General features: G+C 40.8%; 1 protein-coding gene across 3 annotated transcripts in view; it reads right to left on the bottom strand.

The window, feature by feature from the left end:
• Window positions 1-23,397, bottom strand: part of RASSF8 (Ras association domain family member 8) — a 74,149-nt gene that overhangs the window by 15,996 nt on the left and 34,756 nt on the right. For 2 of the 3 annotated variants that reach the window (XM_072327213.1, XM_072327216.1), the window contains exon 2: window positions 19,399-19,497. The exons of the other annotated variant lie outside the window; for it this stretch is intronic. The gene's annotated coding sequence lies outside the window, so the exon portion shown is untranslated. The remainder of the gene's footprint in view (window positions 1-19,398; window positions 19,498-23,397) is intronic. 3 annotated transcript variants of the gene reach the window in all.

The following is a 23,397-nucleotide window of genomic DNA, read 5'->3' as shown; positions in this document are numbered from 1 at the left end:
GGTAAGCACCTGAAGAAACCCAAACAGGTCAAGAGTTTAAATAAACATTTTCCCACACAGAGTGGCATACTTCAAAGAAAACTCCAGTTCACACAAGCACTACCAGAGTCCACAGAAACACAGGATCTCTTCAGGCAGGTAAAGCCAACTAAATGCCCCAATAAACGTGCGGGAGAAAGTCTTTAATCTGCCAGCAATACAGCAGTGACTGAGAAAACACCTAGGAGGCCCCACTAAGGACCTCTGTTGTTTATTCCTGGTTAAGCTGTATTCACAAATAAACAGCCCTCGCATTCCAAAGCCCAACTGTAAGGAACTTTATTAATTAACTTCGTATCTTGCTGAGAGTTGACCAGTTCAGATTTACTGGCACCAAACAAGCCGTCTCCCCGTGTGACAACGCACACGTCAGCAAAGAATCTGACAGCTCTAATTGTTTTTCTGCCCGTCACCATGCAGAGCATTATCTCAATTTAGCAAGCCAGCAAGTGCATTCCCCCCCAGTCAGCACACAGAGCACAGCCTGGCATTCAGCGCACATCGGTTTTAGTCATCTGTTTTCCTAATGCCCACCTTTAAAAAAGAAACTGAGGAGAGTCATCATTTAATAATGAAATATCTGCTGATGCTTCCCATTTTGACAACAAAGCAGCAAGCGGTCTGAACAAAGCATCTCTGACACGGTCCAAGCTTAGGGGAAACATTCCCCTTACTCTCCTTAAAGGGCAAACCTAAATGGACTAAATGACAGTGGTGAAACACCAGCAGCTGCCTGCCGTTTCAGCTTCTGTAGCAAAGATGATGGGTGTGTAGGACTGAAGAGCTGCATGACCCGCTGGCACCAGTAGGATCCTCTCCCAGATCTCTCAGTCACTAAAGCTGAAAACATGCAGACTTTAAAACGTAAGATTTGAGAGTTGGAATCACTCTGTCTCCTTTAAGTTCCTAAACAAGGCCCATTAACAGTACAGCAACAACAAGCCAGAGTTAGCCTGGTTACCAGGACTGTGCGGTAAGTTTACGTAAGTCAGAAAGACAAAAGCTTTGGCTGTACACCTCCTTCTGCTTCCCAATCAGAACTCCATAAATCCTTTCTACTAGCATTTGTTTTTCCTTCGTCTGTCTCTTGTCCTTTATCTGTGGACAGTTAACTCGTGTACCATTAACAGCTTCTTTACTTTTGCACTGCGGTATCTTCTGACAGTCTCAAATAAGCTGCTCAACCCAAAGCTGATGTCCAAAATGTACATCATCTTTCTGCAATAGAGAAGGCAGAATAATCCTCACCTCCAATAGCAAATGAACTTCTCACTAAAGCCAAAGGAAAGGGTGGGGAGAAGAAACTCACTCAAGGTTTCACAATCCCTTAAGTTCAAAATGAGTTCATCTTACACATAATATCTTATTTTAGCAGTGACGGGCAATAGGAATGGAAAGCTAATTTACTGAGGAGAGGCACAAAGCCAAAGCCTGTCCCTTGAGTTCAGCTTTCACCTCTCCCTCTGCCTTTTAGTCACCAGCTTCCAGTGACAGGTATTTCTGGTTGGAACCAAGCATCTGAAACTGGACAGCCCACAGCTGCAGCCCCTGGCCCTCTCCCCCACACTTTTTGTTCTGTCACCTTGCCTGTAACCCCTCAGCTATGCTTTTTGCTGTGCATTTAGCTAAGTTCCCTACATTCCCCCCTGTCCTACTTGGCTCAGATCTTGCTCTTTCAGACATTTTTTCAGTTTTTGAAGGGAAACAAAACATTCTATACGTATGTATATGTATCACACACACATCCTGGCTATGCCTTCACATCTAGCTCACAAAGGCTGCTCCTTCAACCGAAGACAGGCAGAACTGACAAACTGCAATTGGCTTTTCTTCTTAAAAGCACACAGTGCAAGCAGGTGCTTGCAAAATCTACCTTTGTCATAAGCGTCAACTCATGAAAAACCCTCAGAGCAAAGATAAAGATGTTCATTTCACCCCACTTCTGATTTTTACAAGGTTCACAACATCTGACAGTTGCATGCTAATCAAATCAAGGCTAAAATTCTGCTTCAACTGGAATGAACTGCAGAATTTTGACCAAGGCACTCCAGCAACTTTCTGATTCCCACAGCAAACAATTGGCATGTTATTCAATATACCTTCATTCACAATTATCTGTCATCAGAATTGTTCAGTTTGCTGTTTTTGCCTCTGCTTCTCGTTCTATGCAACACGGCCAAGTTGTGCTCCTTGCCCTTCCCTATTACAGTCAACCTGGGGCTCTGGTCGGATGGACAGCTTGTTAGTTGGATGCTATTCATAACAACAGTTAGTGCAAGCCAAGGTCAACTTAGAGGAAAAGAAAAAATCCATTAAGTACAAACAAGTCAGTTCAGATACCCCCCAAAAACTTCATAACATCTAGAAGAGCACGGCCTTACCCTGGGGTGACAGGGAGACATCAGACAGACCTACCCACCCATATAAATTCTGGTATAGAACAATAAATTAACATCTTCCAGCTGAATATGACTGCAAATAGAGTTGGCTACAGGAAACAAGCTAAGTAGCATTAAGAAGCATGAAAAGCTTCTTCCCTGGGACTGATGAACAAGACTCACTGCTTCCCACCAATAAACAGGAGACTCCCACCCATGACAGGTTCAAAACAAAATGCCATATGCAAACAGTGTTTTATTAGAAGGGAATGCCTTGTGTTTTTGAAATCAGAGCACAACTTCCTTGAAAAAGAAAATGTTTATAGAGAAGCAGCATCCAATTCTTTCAGTGGGACTGAGCTATTCCCTCTTGTGGAGTGCTGTTCTTTGGATACACCAAAAGAGTGCTCAGAGATAATAAGCACTGCTTAGAACAAACTAACCAAAGGTCCCACAGCCATGAAGATGACAACGTTGAGTACAAGCTGAAGAGAGAGTGTAAGTAGCAATTTGCCTCACGTGAGACTGGCAGAAAGATGGTCTAACACATGACTGTGCAGAGCAGACCAACCCTGAGATGCCACAAGTGTTATCCAAGTCACTGTACACTGTGTGACAGATCAGACAGCATTGATCTGCAAGTCTGTATGAATTTTGAACTACAAGAGATTGTTTCAAGCAACAGCAGCCACTGGAAATCTTGCCTCCAAATGTAGAACTCCAAAAATCAGTTTCCCAGACAATTACTAGTTGACCAGCATCCAAGAACCCTCAAGTCTGGCCCAGGAGCTGCTGGTTCCTTTGCAGTTTCTCCTCGTGTGCTGCAGCTTACAGTATGATAAACCAACATGGAAAAGTTGGTGTTCTGAAGCAGAGGAAGTTACAAGTTGATATTTCCCTTAATTACAGACCAACCCTCATGCCTCCCTCACAGCGCATGCATAAACAAAGCAAAACTGGAAGAGCCTCTTCTCTTTGTGTTCTCGAGAACCAGCCAGAAAGAATTAAGTTGTTCTCCTAAAAAAAGTAAGAGTGAGGGAATAGAAGTGGACAGTGATAAGAGAAAGTAAAGAATTCACCCACATATTTTGCCATCTTATTTAAAAGATTAGATTTGTCAGTGGCATGATTATCAAGTGAGTTATTTAGTTGAAATAATTCCTTCACATCGAGAAATTATAATTTACTCCCCAGTTTCAATCAACTTTGAGAAACATTCATTTTGAGGGTGTCATCTTCCCTTGTTCCAGGGTATCCCAGATTACACGACCCACATGTAATTTGTGTTTCCTTTTCAACTACACACAAACAACTGTCTCACCGTCCCAAAGGCCTCAGCACAGCTCCTCTATTCCTTGTTTCTCCCTCCTGTCAATGAAAGAGAATGGAGCCTGAGCCCAAGTCTTTACTACCCGCTGATCTTTAATGACTAAAGGCTACACCACTATAGCAAGATCATTCTCAAATTCATTAACAGGCTTTCAGTGTTCTTTCTCCAATATCCTCAGCTAGCTTCGTTAACCTGCCTCAAGACTACAAGTAATGAACTGAAGAAGCCTGAAATACCATTCAGCAATGATTTAACTGCAGCAGGAAGCAAGATCCACCAGACTGCAAGCTGTACAGCAGATGAGGTAGCCTGAAAGCTTCATGAACACAGATTGCATCTATAAATCATGTACCTTCACAGAAAAGCAACTTTTAACCCACTGTCACCAATATATTTTGAGGAGTGGAGCAGTAATGCTTTCAAAAACATCATACCATCTATCTTTACCTATTATTTTGGAGCAATAAGATGTTCGACCTAATTGCATTTCTGGGCATTTTCAGACCATCGCAAAAGGAAATATACAGACCAGCAGGTGAGCTAATTAAACAGATAGCTTATTAAAGGTCTTTTAATTTGGCTACCATTAAGAACAAAACACTGAATTTTTAACAGCATGTTTCACACACTCACAGTTGAATTAACTCTACAGGAACAACACTGAAAGTAATGCTTTCCTTTTCCTAAGATTAGAGACAAAAAGAATCTGCGTTCCACACAGACCTGAGGTACAAGAACCCACAAGGCAAACTTTGGTTACAATTTCAAAGCAGAAGTCTAGAACCTGAGTGTAAAGCATTATAGTTAGTCCACGCGCCAGCAAATCAAAACAATATCTGACGCAGTGCTTGCTTGCAGCTCTTGAGATTGATAGGATTTATTTTGATACAACTCAATCACGTTATAACACTATGAATCACTAAATCACAACCTTGAATGTGTTTTGGTATTAGACTGAAGTATCATCTGCAAGTGGTTTTGCATGAAGCACTTTTTTTCCTCACTCTACATTGCAGGTACCATCAAAACTACAGCACAGACCTACTAGACAATGAAGGTCTGAATGGACATATCCTGAGAAGCCTCAGTTCTCACTACAAGTTCTAGGAAGGGTGGCTTTAGGTAGCATCATTGCAGAAGTTAGGACAGCTAGAAGCAGGGATGCAGTTTATTCTGTGGTAGAAGATATCCTTTTCCAGGTATGTTAGCAAAGGAGACTGTACTGCACAGAGATTGTGACAAACAGCTCAGAGAAGTCGCATGCATTAAATAAGTATCTTGTGATTCATCGTCTCAACTTCAACAGGTATACATTTACCACGCTGTCTTCCAAAGCTGTGTTTGTTCTTCATTAGCATCAATTATACAGCACATTTGACAAAATGACAACCGCAACTTTATTAATAGCAGCAATATTAAGTGGAAGTCACGTTCATCCAACTCTTCTATGGCCTAATTACTGTGTGGGAGTGAAAGAAAACAAAATAAGCCATTTCATTGCGGCACAGATATTTAAATGAAAGCTACGACACATACAGAACACTTTAAAGTTGGCTTATACCTCTGGGTGCCCCAGCTTCAAAGAACAGAAAATAGGTCATGCTCTCCAGTTGTTTTCAAGGAAGACACGGTCCCACCCATCCACACTTCCCTCTGCTCCTTTACCATTCATCTGCAAGCCAGCTGAGGGCTTGCTTGAAGATACTTGCGTGTAACTGCCGATATTTACAACTGAAGGCAATGAGGTAATGTGCTCCATTTTGGCAAGAACGGCCTTAACTCTTGTTTTCGTAAGGCTAAATCTGTTTGTTACATTTCAGACTAGCACACATGCAATGCTTGTTGTGGTTTGTCATTTGACTACAGCTACCCTGAGTCGCAGCTGTCAAAATGAGGTGCTCCTTTGACTCCAAATGGGAATCGAGGGCAAATTTCACAAATATCAGAATAAAACAAAAACATGACTACATTTCTCACGTTTCAAAATTCATCAAAAAGTACCACTGTCCTCAGTCACATTTTTGTTAAATTGCTTGCAAATGAGCTATTTCTCCACTTCAGTGCTTGCACTGAAGAACAAAGGGAAAAACATATTCTACAATTGAAGTATCTATTTAAATGTGAATTAGCTTAAGTTTTACAAGGCAATTAAAGATGTGGCTTAAAAGCCACTGTACAACATGACTACTGTAAAGAAATCTTGCTGTAATTAAATGAAATTCCTGAAAGAAAAATAAGGTGAGGCCTTTCCAACTTAATCAACATGACAGGTTTAAAAAAAGATGGAAATCTCAAGGCTTTATTCAGAGAGGTTACGTTATCATTAACCATTGCCTAAGAACATTTTCACATCATTCTCCTAGCAACCCTGAACCCAAACCGCAAGACAGAGATAGAACACACTTCTACAAAGTCTTTACCTAGTTAGGACAATTAAGAGAAAGAGGGGGAGCTTCCTTCCTTCTAATATTAATACTTGGCTATGCTAACTAATGTGTTTTCCCAAACACAAGAAGTTATTCGCTTCTTCTGTTCTCTATTTATAGGACTCAGCTTATCACTTACACATCTCCCCTTTCCAGACAATTATGAGTTTGGGTAATTTGATTTATTAAATAAAATCTGAGCATAATCTAGCATACAGCTATAATTTGTGGACTCAAATACTTCAACTGCATCGACTGAGTTTCCTGAGTTCTGCTTTCGGTGCTGTGTTTCCATTGCTTTGGCTAACTGGCCATGCTGTCGCAAAATAGCTAGAGAACTGCAATGTTACCTCAGGACACGAGTACACTTACATCTCTGTTCTCTACTCAACTGATAATTTTAGTAAAATTGTTATGAGCTTCATACCTTCTAAACAACTAATTCCCTTTGTTTGGCTAAAACCAACTTAAGAGGCCCAAAGCTTACTGGGAAGGGCCAGAAGTGTAGAGACGAGTAAGAACACAACATAGTCTTCTCTTTGAGAAGCAGTCTTACAAAGACTGCATATGCCTTTCATAGGATGACCAAAGAAACAGCTGTTCATGAAAAACAAGATTTTATGAGAAAAAAATCACAGCAACTAAACAAAAGCGACAGCCCATAATACCAAAGGAAAATGGCTGGAAATAGCACAATGACAATATAGCAAGAAAGTGGTATTTTCATGTTCCTTTTCTTACCTTCTTTCTCTGTGGCAACAATCTGTACATCAGCATCACACTTCACTCTCATTTCACTGCCATATTTTCAAACAGTATCTACATTCTGTGCCTTCTTTCTAAGATACAGCCTTGCATTACAGGCCATGCAGCTTCATGTTTTCCCCTTGTGCTGTAACGACTGTGTATTCCTCCCCATGCATCCTCAGAGAACTCACCCTGCCCATTCACTTGTTCGTCCAGACGGTTTCTGAAGCCAGCAAACTTGGCAAAAGCAGGGCGTGTGAAGTAGCTCTCCTCTAGTATTGTGATCTACATATTTTCATTCAGGAAACCCTGCCAAACTTAGCTCCGCCCTTCTTGTTTCTCATGCATTTTTCCAAGTGAACTATGAAGCAAAGTATGCTTCATTTGCAAGAGACGTCTTAAGCACTCACATAAAAGAAACTCAATCAAACGACTGGCTAAATCTCATTATCCTCCTTCAAGTTCTCCCTCATCCTACTTCTCCACCGTACCTGCCAAAACATAAAGGATCAGCAGGTAGCACGCTGTGACCCCACTACTTTTTTAGAATAACTACTCCTTTCACTATTTAATTAGAATAACTTGGGCTATTCTACACATCTCCATGGATCCCCGGTGTGCCTACATACACCTTGGGTAAGCTGTCACTTTCTTTTTGGGAAGCCAAGGCAAACACTGATCTGCTTTAAGAGCCTTCCAGGAATACAGCTGTCCCACTTGAAGGAATTTCAGTATTCAGAATTTCTTCTGTTATGGTGAATCTCTACCACGTGTTCTGAGTTTAATTACAAGATGCCTGGGATGGCAGGCCTTGGGATTGAAGAACATCCAGAATTCAACAAACAACAGTCCAAGTTAAACAAAAGAGCGGCTCAGCTGTTCTGTAATGCTATAACCAAGGCCGAAGTTCCTGTAAACTCTCTGGGCTCCGTAAGCCCAGTTTATAAAGCACAAAGTCCATTTGATTTTTATTTCTTTTTCATTTTCAAAACAAACACATAAAGAGAAGATCCAATTAAGCTATCGTTGTTTCCACTGCTCCTTACCAAACCTCAACGACGGAACCCATTTCTATAGACTGCTCTTCTCCATAGAAACACGGAGGACAGGCTGTATATTCTGGAGAGCTATTTGCTGTTGGAGTTAGGGAGGGCTAAGGATTTAGAAGTTTCTGGCAGATCTTACTAAAAAGAGCCTGGTGGTTGATGGCATTTCTAATATTTATTGATATGTAGCTATGGAAGTGTACAGCACCAGGTAACACGAAGAAGCCAAAACAGCTTGTTAAGCACAATTACTCAGCAAGCATTCTAAGTCTTGGACAGAACTCAATGTTTCTGCTAACTGATAAGATAATAAGCAAATAATAACCTAGAATTATTCAAAATATACAACATTAATGAGTTCAAACACCCAAAACACAGCATTCAAACAATAATAATAAAAAAGAGATCAGTAAAAAGAGAAGGAAATGAGAAGTGTTTTTCCAATGGTACAAGTTGAAAAATCACATTAAACAACGGTGTCCAAATTACCAACAACATTACTGAGCATCTTTATCAAGAAAAAGAAATCCATTCCTATAAGAAGACATAGGATTTTAGTAATTTTGGGGATTCACCATTCTGAGGTTTAGACATCTTTACCACAGTTGTATATAAAGACTTGTTTTTAACAGGTAAAATAGAGAAAAGCAAAACCCAGTTTTGCATTACGTGTATATAATGCACATCAGCTTACACAGCAGCGCAAGTCCCTGGGATGTATGCATTACTGAAAGGGTGACAATACAGTCCTATCCAATGGGAACTAATTTAACATTCTTTAATGTGACATATGTTTGTCTGTTTTCTGTGTTCAAGGGGCTTTAATCTCCTGGCATTCCTGAGGCCTCAGCCTTCCCCGAGATCGATGTACTGCACTGACAAGAAATTTTGATCCCATTTGCTAAGCTCTCCACCCTTCTGTTTTCATTTTGCTTTAGGGTTTCACAACACATTTTCATTCCAACAGCCAACCAATCTTTTTGTTAATTATTTAATACAAATAAACATCAAGTTTTCTAAGAACCTCCCTTCATTTCAGTCATTTCAGTCATCTAAAAAGCCCTATTCCTGCATTTTCGCATCTCAGTTACAGAAACAACTTCCAGTCTCACCATACCTCTCACTAGGTGATTGCATATCAGCCTTTGTCACAACACAGCGAAGAGGATTCCAGAACCAACACACAATCTCCCTTTTCCTGCATCTGCTCCCTTTCTTCTTTTATTGTATACACAGCACAGCCAATGGCAGAGACAGAGGTAAACACAATAGTAGAATAAAGTAATACAATGCCTGAAAATATATCCTGCAACTTCAAAGAGAAAATTAATGGGGTCATTATGCTTAACTTCAGTGTAGAGTCTACTGAATGCTCTATGGGGAATGTATTGGGAAGGTTACAACAATTATAATTGACAGGACGTGGGATAATGGTTTTAAACTAATGGAGGGGAGATTTAGGTCAGATGTTGAGGGAAGTCCTTCACTGAGAAGGTGGTGAGATGCTGGAACAGGTTTTCTAGAAAGGTTGTGGATGCCCCATCCATGGAGGTGTTTAAGGCCAGGCTGAATGGGGCCCTGGGCAGCCTGAGCTAGTGTTTGATGTAGCAGTTAGCAGCCCTGCCTGTGGCAGGGGCTTGTTGGAACCAGATGATCATTCAGGTCTCTTCCAACCCAAGCCATTCTATAATTCCATAATGGTTATCTGGTGGGGGAAATAAGTATGGCAAAATGGACACAGTAACAAAACTCACAAGGGCAGTTCTCCGAACTGCACAGTCCCGCCCCTCAACATATCTGTATCCACTCAAAACCAGAACTCGACTGATCAAATCTTTATCAGTTTAGAGTGGAATGTTCTTGTGTAAGTATGCATAAAGACAGCCCACAATCAGTCCGCTGAAAAGGCACTGTCTTTCAGAACCAGTTGTGTTCTGCAGAGATGCAGCTGAATGTCTCTGAAGGGTGGGGACAGGGAGTGGAAGGATTGCAAGGCAGATCCCAGGCTGTACCTGACTCCCTAGAAGACACCATCAATTCTGCAGTCTACATTTTGCATATTGATATTAGCAAGAGAAAATAACAGATTCCCCAACCTAAAGATCACAGTAAAATCACCTTCAGTGCTTTTGTACCATGACTTAAATTGAAGTGCAGTTCCCTCCCAGCACACTGATCAGCTTAAACTTTGTCCTGGCACAGTTGCTATCACTGCCTGAGATCTCAAGCACTTCATCTGTGTGTACACAATGAGCATAATCAGTATTAGCAGTAGTCTGGATTTTTCCATAAAATGCCATTTTGCTGCATGTGGATTACAAGAATAAAATCACAAATCAACATTTTCAGCTCCTATTTCCATTCCCAGTCAAGCTCTGCTTGGAGTGGAAGCAGTTGCTTTCACTGCAATATCCACATCCTTTGTAGGTGGTCGAGTCTGTTGCCCCTTATGTCCTCCAAGGGGAATGAAGAAAAAAATCTGTGCATGGAAAGATATGAGTTTCCAGCCCTCTATGTGGGAGTAGTCCATGGAAGAAAAAGCCTTTAATTAAAAACAACTCTGAAGCCAAAGCCCTGCTTGTTCAATTATTCACAGTCCTTGCTCTTATAAAAGCTCACTGGGATCCTAGATATGGTAAAAGTTGAAACATTTAGGCTGAAATAACAAAACTTGAGAGCTTTCAACGTTAGTAATACCTTGTATTAAAGCAATATTAAAGCAAGAAAATCTATATCCAGAGACTACAATACTTCCAAGCTATTACTGAAATATGCATTTTCACAAGGTTAATGCACATTCAACTATGACATAAAGCTGAACTGCAATCTCGTCCCTCTTACCAGAGAACAGAATCGCTTTGTCTGAATTCCACAGCTAGGCCTGGGGTCACACTGCTTCCATGTGCAAACACCATGTGGCATATCCTGCGCTTTGCTGACAAGAAGCAATCTAATACTATGCTTCTGAATCCTAAACAAACAATATTGTAATCTACTGTCAGCTGCACAGTAACTGCTGCACTCTGTCAAAACATACTTCCAGGGTATACATGCTAAGAAAACCTGAAGGACAAAAGATCAGTTACCAGCCTTGCTGGAGTTCTCCCGCTTTCTTCCACCATCCCTCAAACATCATGTTATAAATACAAAAGTGCAAAGCGACAGGAGTTCTTAACTCTGAAACAGAACATAAATGCATTGCTACATGATCAGTTTTAAAAATATGACTTACAATAACAGTGTCGTTAACATATCTGAGCAGCACAGTTTCAGCTGCAGCTGAGAGTACTTCAACTGCCAGAAGTGACAGGAAAGCTTCATAAAGCAGTATTTCAGACAGCAACGAATGACAAAGCAGGAAGCAGCTCTGTAGAGCTATATCCTCCGGTAAGACAGACAAGGAGCAAGACTTCTTACAGGCACATTAGACACTGCTACGTTATTTCTGGCCCCCTGGAACAGATTTCATAAGAAGCAGTGCACCAGAGCTCCCTGATGAGTGCCGCAAAAGGAGGAGGTAGTTATTCAGGGATAAGTGCTGATTATCAGTGCAACACACTCAGGGATGGATGTGGCCACAAGCCTCTCCTGCATTTAGGCTCTTATGTGGGATGGGAGAGCTGCTCTGAAAACTCACAGCTTCAAGTCCTTCTCAAAGACCCCAATATCTGCTTATGGACTGTAGATTTGAATAGTGGACCAAAGGATGATGAAGAATAGCTCAGTGAAGATTCTACACTTTCCTTTGTTCAAATAGCCTCAAGCTCCATCTTTTACTTAAGGTAAGTACCTATGCGAGATGAAGGCAGGGCTCATTTCTTCTGCTGAGGTGTTAGGAGGCCAAGGAAACAGTGTACCTGAACTGACAGAGGAAACAAAGCAGATTTTAATTCTATAAGCCTGATAATTAAAGGCACTGTCACAGGATGAAATAATCGTCAGTTCTTAGTACTGCTTACGCAGTTTGAATTTTAAAAATCCTTTCAAAAATTCATTCACTATTTTGGCAACAAAGATCACAAGTCAGGAAACTAACAACATACGTATGGCAAAGCACAGGGAGAAACGTGTATGTTGGGGTCTCCAGTACGGCATCACTAGGTGAAGAAAGTACAGCAGAATTCACTTCTTAAAACACTCTATTAAGACCAACAGTGACTAAAATGGGACCAGATGTACATCCCTGCATCAGCTACACAGAAAAAGAAAGGAAGAAAAAAAAGCTTTAAACTAACTTTTGCAAAAAAGCTAAAACCAAATAAAAAAATCCATCCATTTACCATTCCCAAAAGCACTAACCCGAGGGAGGAAAGGAAGCCTAAAGACAGATGCATCAAGACATTAAAATGGAAAAACCAATTCACTGGTAATATTTTATACATTCAGTATTTCAGTATACTTCAGGGACAGCAAGTTCTGAAGAAGTCATACTCCAAAGCAAAACAGTGCATCAGCTTTGGCTTAGGATACACTTTTGAGAAGTACTGGATCATCTAGTCCAGTTCCAGAAGTTTCTCCATCCTAAATTGATCTCCTTTTTACTTGCTGGTCAGTATGCAGGGACAAGTTAATACAAACACATCCAATGTCGGTTTGAAGCAAAGAAACAAAGCCATGCTATAGTTGAACTGTTATTGTTTTTTACCTGAAGCAACTTCTAAGCCATGAATCAAGCAGAACCAAACGCTGATATGAATTATCACCAGGAATGGTTATTCAGTTCTGATTTCTGCATCCAAGGAGCAGTCAGGACAGATAAACAGTCAGTCCTGTTATGCCAACAGAAAAGCCTTAAGATTTCTTGCCTCTGCTGACAGTTCTTCTGATGTTGCGAAATGAGATGCAGGACAATAGAATAGTGGAGTTCAGAGACCGGCTTTTCTTTTTTTTTCCCTCTTTTAAATGGCTTGCAGAGATCAAGCTGCTCTTTATAAGACAGGACTTTTGCCTTGGAGCCCAACTGCAGCTATCTAATCTATGGTTAGTTTTAGCCTTGAAGTTGTCTTTGTCAGACCAAAGTGCCAAGGATGTTGCCTTGGCCCACACACAGCGGTAGAAAGTACTCATTGTCTCAAAGGGTGGAGCCCACCACAGAATAGCATTATTTCCACACTCCCTGAAAGACAAATGGATTCACACTACCCCTTCTGAAATAGCACAACACGAAGAAATTTCTGTTAAGGCAGAGCTGATGAGATCTGTGCAGAACTTCCTTAGCCTGGTTATGTGCTGTGGCACTAGTGCCAGCTCACTTGGTGTGGGAAGAGGCTGCAACCACAGCAGGGAACTTCACCTGAACATCATGCACAGAGATCCTTAAACTGGTCTCAGACCTGAGCACAGACAACAGCAAATCTATTGCAGTAGTCAGACTACAGTCTTAATATTTAGCTAGTGTTGGAGCACCAAAGACTACAGTCTCCAAATCCCCCGCATGACTCCTGAAAGAACACAAAGATGGCTAACAGGCTGTAGTAACTGATTATGCACAGGTATTTGCTCACTGCAGCAAGAGAAAGCTAAACACAAAGCAACGCACTAAAGCACAAGGTAAAGCTTAATTAAACATAGGAAATCCTAATTCAATTAAAATCCAGTTTGGCATAAATCACTGCCCATGGAGTTGATCGTTTAAGCTGCTGAACAAGCACAGCCCTCCTCTCACTTAATAGAGGAATCGGTCCAAGTAGGCCAAAAGTCAGCAAGCGCAGAGTGCGGGATGAAGCATTGGGAGACATGCAAGTTTTGTTAAATAGTGAAATGAATGTCATGAAAGCCAAATAGAGCTGCTGTGGGAGCACTGCAGCACTCAGATCCTAGCTTGGAACTGGAGAATTCTGCATCGGAACCGCTGGCCCAAGTGCATCAAGACATATGAACAGGTGAGCCTACAGCACATCTCTGTGGTTTTGTCAAGGTGTAGGTTTGTAAGTGGCAGTTTTAGAACATATTTAGTTAAAAAACAACCTTGTACATCCATGGCCAGGCAGGAAGGGGCTTTGAGCAACCTGATCTAGCTGTAGGTGCCCGTGTTCATTGCAGGGGAGTTGGATAAGACATCCTTTAAAGGCCCCCTTCCAACTCAAATGATTCTATGATTCCCACTAACTTTCAATTAAATTTTAGAAGCTCTCTTTGTCTTTTCCTGCGTTTACACAAACAAGGCAATCAGCAACAGCCTGTACACCAACACTGGGAATTCTCAGCTCATCAGGGGCTGTTTCCTGCCCCTCTGCTCATGCAGAACCTGTCTGCTTCCCAATGTTTACTGAATAATCTATCCAATTTTTTAGCTTGGAACACGCCAGCAGATTCATAGGAAAATAAAAACATACATATAACGCCTCTTGAGATCGAGTATCTAACTGCAAACATCTTTAAACAAGCATCTTTAAAATCCAATCTTTCTCCAAACTGGGACAGAACTGAATCAAAATTACAAGCCTCTCAAAATACGTTCTGACATCACATCAAATGACTGTGCTAAAACTATGCAGGTTTACTTAAGGAGCTACTGAAAGTGTACAAGCTCACCCATCTTGCCCGCATTCAATTTTAAGACATCCTTACTAATAACCCAGATTGGTGGGAAAGCCTGAGGATGAAACAAAAGCTGAGACGTTTGGTTTTGTTCACAAAAGTTGTTAAAAAAAAAGCAACAATAAAATAACAAACTTTTTTTTTCTGTTTTGGAAAAAAAAAATAAATAAACGTTGACAATGAGACAACTCTGAAAATAGTAATTCCTCCCCAGCACAGGGCTGCATTTCATCACAGAATATTTGCTTTCAGATTAATTCTGGAATCTTAACTTTCTCTGTGAAAGCACAAGGGCTTTTCTGCGCATGTGAAGAAACAAAGCAGTGTTACAGAATTCCAAGAGATGCCTTGTGCAAAGCATAATACTAGTGTTGTAGATACAGGTTTGTTATCAGGTTATCAGATTTGTTCAGCTCTGCAACAGGTGTAACAAACCTTCCTGAAGAAGCTTTAAGACATCAATGCACCCTCGCCACAGCCAGGGTCGCCATCCTCCACATTTAATAACAGACCAGACTGCCCAGGTCCCCATCCAACCTGGCCTTGAATACCTCCAGGGATGGGACATCCACAACCTCTCTGGGCAGCCTGTGCCAGCACCTCACCACTCTCATAGTAAAGAACTTCCCCCTAATATCCAACCTAAATCTTTCCTCTTTCAACTTAAAACCGTTTCCCCTTGTCCTGCGATTGTCTACCCTTTCGAAAAGTTGAATTAAATGTCTTCTCAGACTTAGGAAAGGTTAATAAAATGAATAATTACATTAATTTTAGAAGTACAGAGGTAGACTTAAGAGTGAAGTGAAAAAGGCATTCGTGTTTCTCTTCCTATTTAGTGATGAACTATTTAATTCACTTGAAGATCTTAGTGTCATTTTTGCAGATTCAACTAATGGGATAGATTTTGACCCCATTCAATGGCTATTTTTATTTCCTCAATATATTAATTGCCAAAACCTGATTCCTACACAAGTAAAATTAAAGGTAAACGTTGTTTCTCGAAAGCCTAGCATTCTCAATCCCAAACGTTCTGAAGCTATCCTCTGTAAGAAGTAATACACAGAATTGCTGAAACTTAATGGAAAAGGAGAAAGAGGATCATAACAGAACTACATACCTCTAAAAGCAGTGCTGCCTTCTTGCCAGAGAAATGACTAACATGCATTGCAATTAGTGCAAAAGTCAATACTATGTTTGTATTGTGCCAGCTGGTAAAACACCATCTTCAGTAACTGCTATGCAAACACAGAAATTCCTCAGCTGTTGTTAGCTCCAAGTTTTAAAAGTAATATGCACGTATTTTTTTTCCTTCAAACATGTAATGACCGCTTATGCAACGCTCATCGCAGGAGCTCTATGTCTTACTACTCTGAATATTAGTATGCTGCAGAATTCTACAGAGACCAGTCTGTCAATTACAAAGAAGACCAACAGTGATCTCAAAGAGATTTTGAAAACTTTAAATGAAATCCATAATCCCATCCGTTTTCCCCATTACACAGAAAAAGCCTCGTCAGCAAGTGCAACAGTGAGAGGATGCAAACAGAGCCAAAGCTCAGCTAAATCATCAACAGAAAGATGAAATAGTCTGCCTGCAACACTAAGGGCTTGCACTCAGCAACCCATGTCCCAAATGATAAAGAAAGAAACAAACATTTTTGAAGCATGAAGAGCGGCTTTCATGTCTCTGCATGTACACAGCATTTCCACACAGCACCCTCCCCATCATTTATCACCAATAGTTATGCCTGAATCTCCAAGCATATTCTCCCCACTTACATCTAATTTTCAGGGTTAGCAAGAAAATGCATAATCCTACTTCAGAAAAAGCTGAGAGAAAGATGTGCATTTTTAAACATAAAACCAGCGCGTTTCCTCAGAAACTGTCTACAGAAACAGAAATAGAATAACATTCAACTTGAAATGCATTTGTGACGTTTTTACTACGGATGCTACAACTGTGAATTCATTTACATCTGGATACAAGATCTGAGTTTTATATAATGACAAATGTACATAGAACAAAAAGGAGGAAAAAAAAATCACCATTAAGTGAAACAGCAAGAAGTTACAAATGATAAAAATGTGAATGAGTCATGAAAAGGAAGGAAACAGATGCACACACCATAATATCTTCAATTTCAGCTATGGTATCTCACCGGTCGGAGCAAGTACAAGGTCATTATAAAGCTGCAACAGTTAACAAGGAAACAAGAGGTACATTGTGTGGTGTTCAGCTCCGGAGTGGGGAGGAGGGGGTACAGAGGCTGAAGAGATGAAAAGCGTTTTTTGTAATCCAAAGAATGCAGCAAAATTCAAGGATCCCAGTGATAACACCGTCATCATATTTTTCTTCCTTGTATGGAGTCAATCCAAAGGCAGGATGAAAGGCGTACGCACATTAACTCGAAACATGCGAGCAAAGCAATGAAAATGAGAGATGCAACACATTTCCTTTGAAATTATTTCTCCTCTCAATGAGAACTTCCCCAAAAGTCAGAGAAAAAACACTCCAAACCAGAGATCCTTTTAGACAGGATCTCGGAACTTGTTCCACCTCCTCATTCTTTACAGTAGGTAGTAGCTGCGCAGATTGGAGCAGGGAAAAAAGAATACTAAAAGAGATCAATGAACAAGATATTTTCTGATTCATGACCCACGACTTTCAGATGGAAACAAAATTCCACCCTGATTTAAATGGCAGGAAGATAGATCTGGGAGGAGTACTTCATCCACAATTTTTGAGTCCAGACAGTAGAAACACCTCTGTGGAGGGTCAAAGACCTCTACTCTGTGTACTTCTTCATAATGTAAGCCACAAATCATGCAGGAGTTACTTGGATTTGCAGGACACAAGTGAGGCCTTAATGCTTACACACTAAGAAAACGTGATGCTGATGCTTATTAAGGACAAGAAATTGAGCTGTCTGGCATGACATGATCAAAGAAACACAGAGTGAGAAACTAATTCCTTTGAAGAACACACGTCTCTCGTCATCCTTACCATCCTCCTCAAAAACCTACCACTTCTTTTACATTCTGAGATGAGGGAACCAGACCACAGGGACGATCCAAAATGAGTGAACTACAGATTTATACAGAGGTATAAAGTTTCTCTTCTAACCTTTTATTTATATTTGACTGACCTTGGACAAAAGTGATTATTTTTTATTTTATTTTTTAAGAACAAGAATCTATTTGACTTCAGGATTTCAGCAGAAAAGTACTTTATTAAATTGCATACTAGCAGCTGTTAGTATCATAGAATGGCCTGGGCTGAAGAGGACCACAATGACCATCCAGTTTCAACCTCCCTGTTTTGCGCAGGGTCGCCAGCCACCAGACCAGGCTGCCCAGAGCCACATCCAGCCTGGCCTTGAATGCCTCCAGGGATGGGGCATCCGCAACCTCCTTGAGCAACCTGTTCCAGTGCGTCACCACCCTCTGAGTGAAAAACAGCCTCCTAACATCTAACCTAAACCTCCCCTGTCTCAGTTTAAATCCATTCCCCCTTGTCCTATCAGTGTCCAACCTTGTAAACAGCCATTCCTCCTCCTGTTTATACTCTCCTTTCAAGTATGGAAGGCCACAATGAGGTCTCCCCAGAGCTTTCTCTTTTCCAAGCTAAACAAGCCCAATTCCCTCAACCTTTCCTCACAGGAGAGGTGCTCCAGCCTTCTGATCATCTTAGTGGCCCTCCTCTGGATCCGCTCCAAGAGCTCCACATCCTTCCTGTACTGTTCCTTTATATTACACCCTAAAACAGACAGCAAAGTGAAATAACATAAAAGCAGCTATTTATTGCAGTGATGCTTATGAGGAAAAACTACTGGTTTACTCCAAAGAAGTACGGTACACAAGTAACTGTCCCCACGTGACAACGGGCAAGCATCATCTTGATGAAATTTTTGCGTGCACATATATCCTGTTGTGGTACAATAGCGTAATTCAAAGAGTACAATTTGCATGCCTCATTACAAAGTGACAGATAAGGAGTGACACTCTAGTCACCTGGCGACCAGCCAGGGACTTGCTGCACTGAAAGGAACTTACTCAGTAGTGCTCACAACAAATGCACAGATAAATTTAACTACGTTCCATTCACAGACTGCAGAACACATTGTAGTAGTGAGTTTCCTATGTTTGCTTCACCATCTTAATTTACACCACAGAACAGAGGACTCAAACCAATGTGAGTAATTACTGCCAGTGCATAATCTGACAGTATAGATTTGTATGGTGTTCTGATGTTTCTACTATGTCAAGAATTAATTACACTGTCATAAAAATCATTATCTGATACTGCTTCCTTTTCTGGTCATTTCTTCTGGATACTTAGCAACGTTACAATTGCCAAATTGGGTACATCTCCGTACATCCAGCATTATGTTTTAAACACACACAGACATCACTTGCACAAAGAGGCAGCTGCAGCCTGCTGTCCCAAAACCCACACAGCCAGAGTTGATGGCAGGTCACCAATCAGCTGTCGCTGGCAGAGAGCTGTCCTAGACGGTCTGACAACTAGGAGCCAGTGACAAGAGTCTCCTCTCATTCAGGGCATTCTCCTCAGAGGCAGGATGGTCTCATGTCTTTTCCAAGCACAGGTGGAGAGGAGATACATATGGGAATCACATCATCATATGAATGGTAAACTTGGCAGGACCATGACAGGCCTGCTCCCGAACACAACTATCTTGAGAAAGCAAATGTTGCACAGAACAGGGTAGCTGGGATATTGGTCAGATTTCTAACTTGAGGAAGTGATATCAGAATATCCACACACACTTAGGAATCTCTTTAAGCTCTACGGTTCTTGGTGTGCTTCATGTACAAACACTTTCAGGAAGGAGAAGGAAAACTCTTATTTGACATTCGTCATAACTTCTTACCTGCAAGTGAAGGCAGGCGGAGACGTCTGGTTATGCAGCGGGCTCAGTGCAATCTGCTGCTCCAGGCATAAGGGCCAGCTCTGCTGACACGGTCACTTGCTGGAAAAAGAAAAAGAAACGTTATAAAACAGTAAAACTATCTCAAGAGTGAGGCTACAGTTCCCCCCTCTTCCCCTCAATGCTTTTGAAAACAAGTGCTTCCCTAGCATGGGTAGGCAGACTAAGAAAAACTTAGCTTAACAGTGAGCTACATAAAACTAGAATACCTTCTTTCCAACAGTTCCAAAGGAACACAGAGTATTGTACTTCATTTGCTACATTTTTTTTTAACCAGGTGTGACATCTTCCTGCTATAAATAACTAAATGTGGTAAACAGCATTTCATCAGCTCTCCAGAACATTATGAAATATTGAACATTATACTAGGTAGTCATGAGCATCTGCCACCACTGTATTGTAAATATAAGAGCTTGTGAAATAATCTTCTTTCCTCATTTTCTTCTTAATGAAAATAATCCTTAAACTGGAAGTCTTCCAGATACAAAAACCCCCATGTGCATACAGACTGTATGAACTGCATACACTGACTCCCTTGTAGCGGTAAATCTCAGTTAACGTACACATACATAAGGAATCAAACAAAGTAGGCAAAAGGTAACAAATCCCAAACAGCTGACTAAAACTAATATTAATCAGCTTGCAAGGGCTGCTTACTACAATTATGTTTAACAGCATGATGGTGCCAGGCGTACAAGCATTGCCTAATACTATGTCATAGTCAGGGAGAACATGTGAAAAGTCGTTTTTAATCACCTGTAGAAGAGTTTCTGAATAATAGTTCAATTGAACATATCTGTTACACTGAATGCTAATTAGAAACTTCACTTGGACAGCAGTGTATACTAGCTCTAAAGCAAGTAAGCTTTCCTTGCACCTTTTAGCCTGTCCTCTTCCACTGCTGTGAGGCACTGAATATTACCAATGCAAACTGCTTTTCCCCTAGTATTTGCCATAGATTCGACAACCAGCAACTCCAGCATCAGCGTGTTCTAAGTGGACAGAAAACAATAGCAAGAAACCTCTTAAAGATCTAGAAAGGAAAGTTCGGTATATTGTAACACTAGACCACAAGTGCCATGAACTGAAGCCTTGGAGGAGTAATTACTGCTTCCATTATGGCCAAGAATTTCTGAATAGGATGTTCAGGACCTCCAGAGATTTAAGGCACACGTACAGTCATTTTCACAACCACAGCCTGAATACATATCTTTCATTCTCACATCAATATTCACTGAATTCTGCATTGCCGCAATATGTTTTTGTCAAGTGATTTTCAGTGCTTTCCAGATTCTGCAGATCCACAAGTAATTGCTAATGCTTCACAACAACTTCTCACTTCAGTTCTGAAGTGATCATAAGTGCTTTTTGGTGACTTCATGGCTCTCAGCAGAGAGACTATACTTTCACACAAGGCACAAGGAAGTGCTAACATCCTTAGTGTAGTTGCTAGCACTTCCGTTCCAGAACATTGCTTTGAATCTTCCATTCAGGTTTTTTCACCAAATAGTCATAACTAAAATCAAACTGTCACAGATAAGCTTGAACATTCATCTGACCCATCACGTCACGTTGAATCACAGGTGCCTAAGCTTCATTTACTTACTGAAATCCACACACACATTAGATGATAATAAACTTGACTGTAGGACACAGACATACTTGCTTGAATTTTCTTGAGGAAGGGAAGAGCAAAGAGTAGAGAAAGGAGTAGAAAGAAAAGGAACAGCACCTCACCCCAAACAGAGAGGCCAGCTTTGAGGAGGTAAAGTTGCCCTCACCAATGCCAACTGATCAACCGCCAAGATACCAGAAGCAAGCACTTCAACTGCTGTTCCTTGCAAGCTACTCCGGAAGATCTTTAACAAAAGGATAAGAGCAGTGGGTTTTTGCCCTTAGAGTTGAGCCACTACGATGCAGATTCAGCAGTAGTGTCTGATATTCCATGCAAACAGAGACCTATTATCTTTAGCTCTACTGCAGCACTAAAGCTCTTCTTAGAGCACTTTACAAACCGAGTGCAAAGGAGTAAGGATAAGAGCCACATTGTGTCCTTAGGGACCCCTAGTAAATCAGATTCTCAACATCAGCCACTTCCTCCTTGTTTTCCTCAAGCCATATGGCTTCCTGACAGAATCTCTGCAAACAATAAATCCATTAATCAAGCCACTGTTGGAAGAAAAGATTTTTCTATTCCCTTCATCAATCCAGACATCTTAGCAGAGAAGTTCTATGTATTTTAGTCAGAAAAAAAAAAGAGGTCCTATTGATGTCCCAGGGAAAATACTAGAAGTATTCTTGTGTTCACACTACAGACTTGTAGTTTAGAGCCTTAAACTGAGTACTTACTTGTAACAGACCCTGACTTGTTAAAAGATGTAAAAAGATGCAGGGGAAAATAATAATAATAATAATAAAAATGTATATCAGTTGAGCTAACAAGAAAAGCATCCAGTCCCATTAAATGTAAGAGTAGGGTTCCAATATGAGCCACTGATTCAGTTCCCTAGTGTACAGGGTCAAAAAACAACCTATTTCTTTTCAATCAGCAGAATTAGATAGGCATTAAAAGTCATATTTTATTCCTACTATGCGCTAAGTAGATGCATGTGTGCAAATGCCAGAAGTAGCCTACTGGAATCTAACAGGAACATCTACCAATGAGACATGTTACAACACAAGACTTTGCAGGAGGTCAGTTTATTTATCAAGGTGATCTGTGATGGCCAATTCCAACAGGATACATAAAACATCTCCAGACTGCTAAAATCATATGGATGATAATTTTATTCTCAGATCAAGAGAAAAACACACACTGCACATGCAAGGAACTCAATGGTAGGGTGAAAGCATAAAATCAGTAAGGTTTCTAGCTCTTTTAAGCAGGAAAACTCTCTTTCTTGCAGGTGGGAAGCTCTCCCTCTCAGGAGAAATAGGGGAGAAGAACTGAAAAACATAAACAAAATTAAGCAAGATCACTGCTTCACAAAACTGAATAAACTTAAACTCTGGTTCAGTTTAGGGTCGAGAAGTATGCAAGCCTGAAGCTGCTGCAGGATGAAATTCTGTTTTATACACACACACACACACGTATATATGTATATATATGTAAATATCGTTGGGCAATTACAAGGGCTGCTCTCATGGTAATGCCTGCTACTTTCTGATGCTGGCTCACAATGTCAGAAGTGGATGTTACTGGTATGGCAGTAGAGGCTGTACCTTCCCAACAATATCCCATCACACTTTGTTGACATATGACAGATGGCAGCAGAGGGGCAGCCTGACAAAATGGCATTTGATATGGAAGTGCAGAGGAAGCAACTGTATGGAGTTGAATGAACTTAATTCCTCCATGCAGGAAAAATGGTAATTATCAACATTCATTAACACTTGCTGAACATATACTGAGACCAAACAGTGTGTGTGAGCACAGTGAGGTGGTGGGCTGAGTTTTTCAGCAGTGGTGACAGCGGGTGACTGCTGCTGGTGCAGATTTTGCTGAGCGCAGCATTCAGGCTCCTGTTCATCTCTGGAAAAAATGCATAGGTAATGGTAGTTTTTTCAACTACCAATTGTTGAAAAGTAGCATTTTGTAGCTGAGAATTTGCACTATCAAACAGTGCTATTATGCTTTTTGTATCTGCTAGAGTTTCCATGGAAATAATAAGTCACACTGATAGTAACACTTCCTATGTGTTTAATGTAAATATACGGTAAAACATTCCCTTTCCTCCTACTCAGTGGGCTCAAAGGGGGTAAGAAACTGAGAATTCAAAAGCATACAAGAGATGACAGAGGAAATAAAGACCTAATTTTCTTTACTTGTAATAACAACTTTTGAGTAGAGCATTCTTGTGTTCTCAGATGTCACTGAGATACATGTGGACTCTCTTATCCCTGGCGATCCCAAGCAACTATTTGCATTGCACCTTGGAGCCT

The sequence above is a fragment of the Excalfactoria chinensis genome, chromosome 1 (genome assembly GCF_039878825.1).
Source record: "Excalfactoria chinensis isolate bCotChi1 chromosome 1, bCotChi1.hap2, whole genome shotgun sequence".
Taxonomy (NCBI): domain Eukaryota; kingdom Metazoa; phylum Chordata; class Aves; order Galliformes; family Phasianidae; genus Excalfactoria; species Excalfactoria chinensis.
This window is presented reverse-complemented; position numbering and strand designations above follow the sequence as displayed.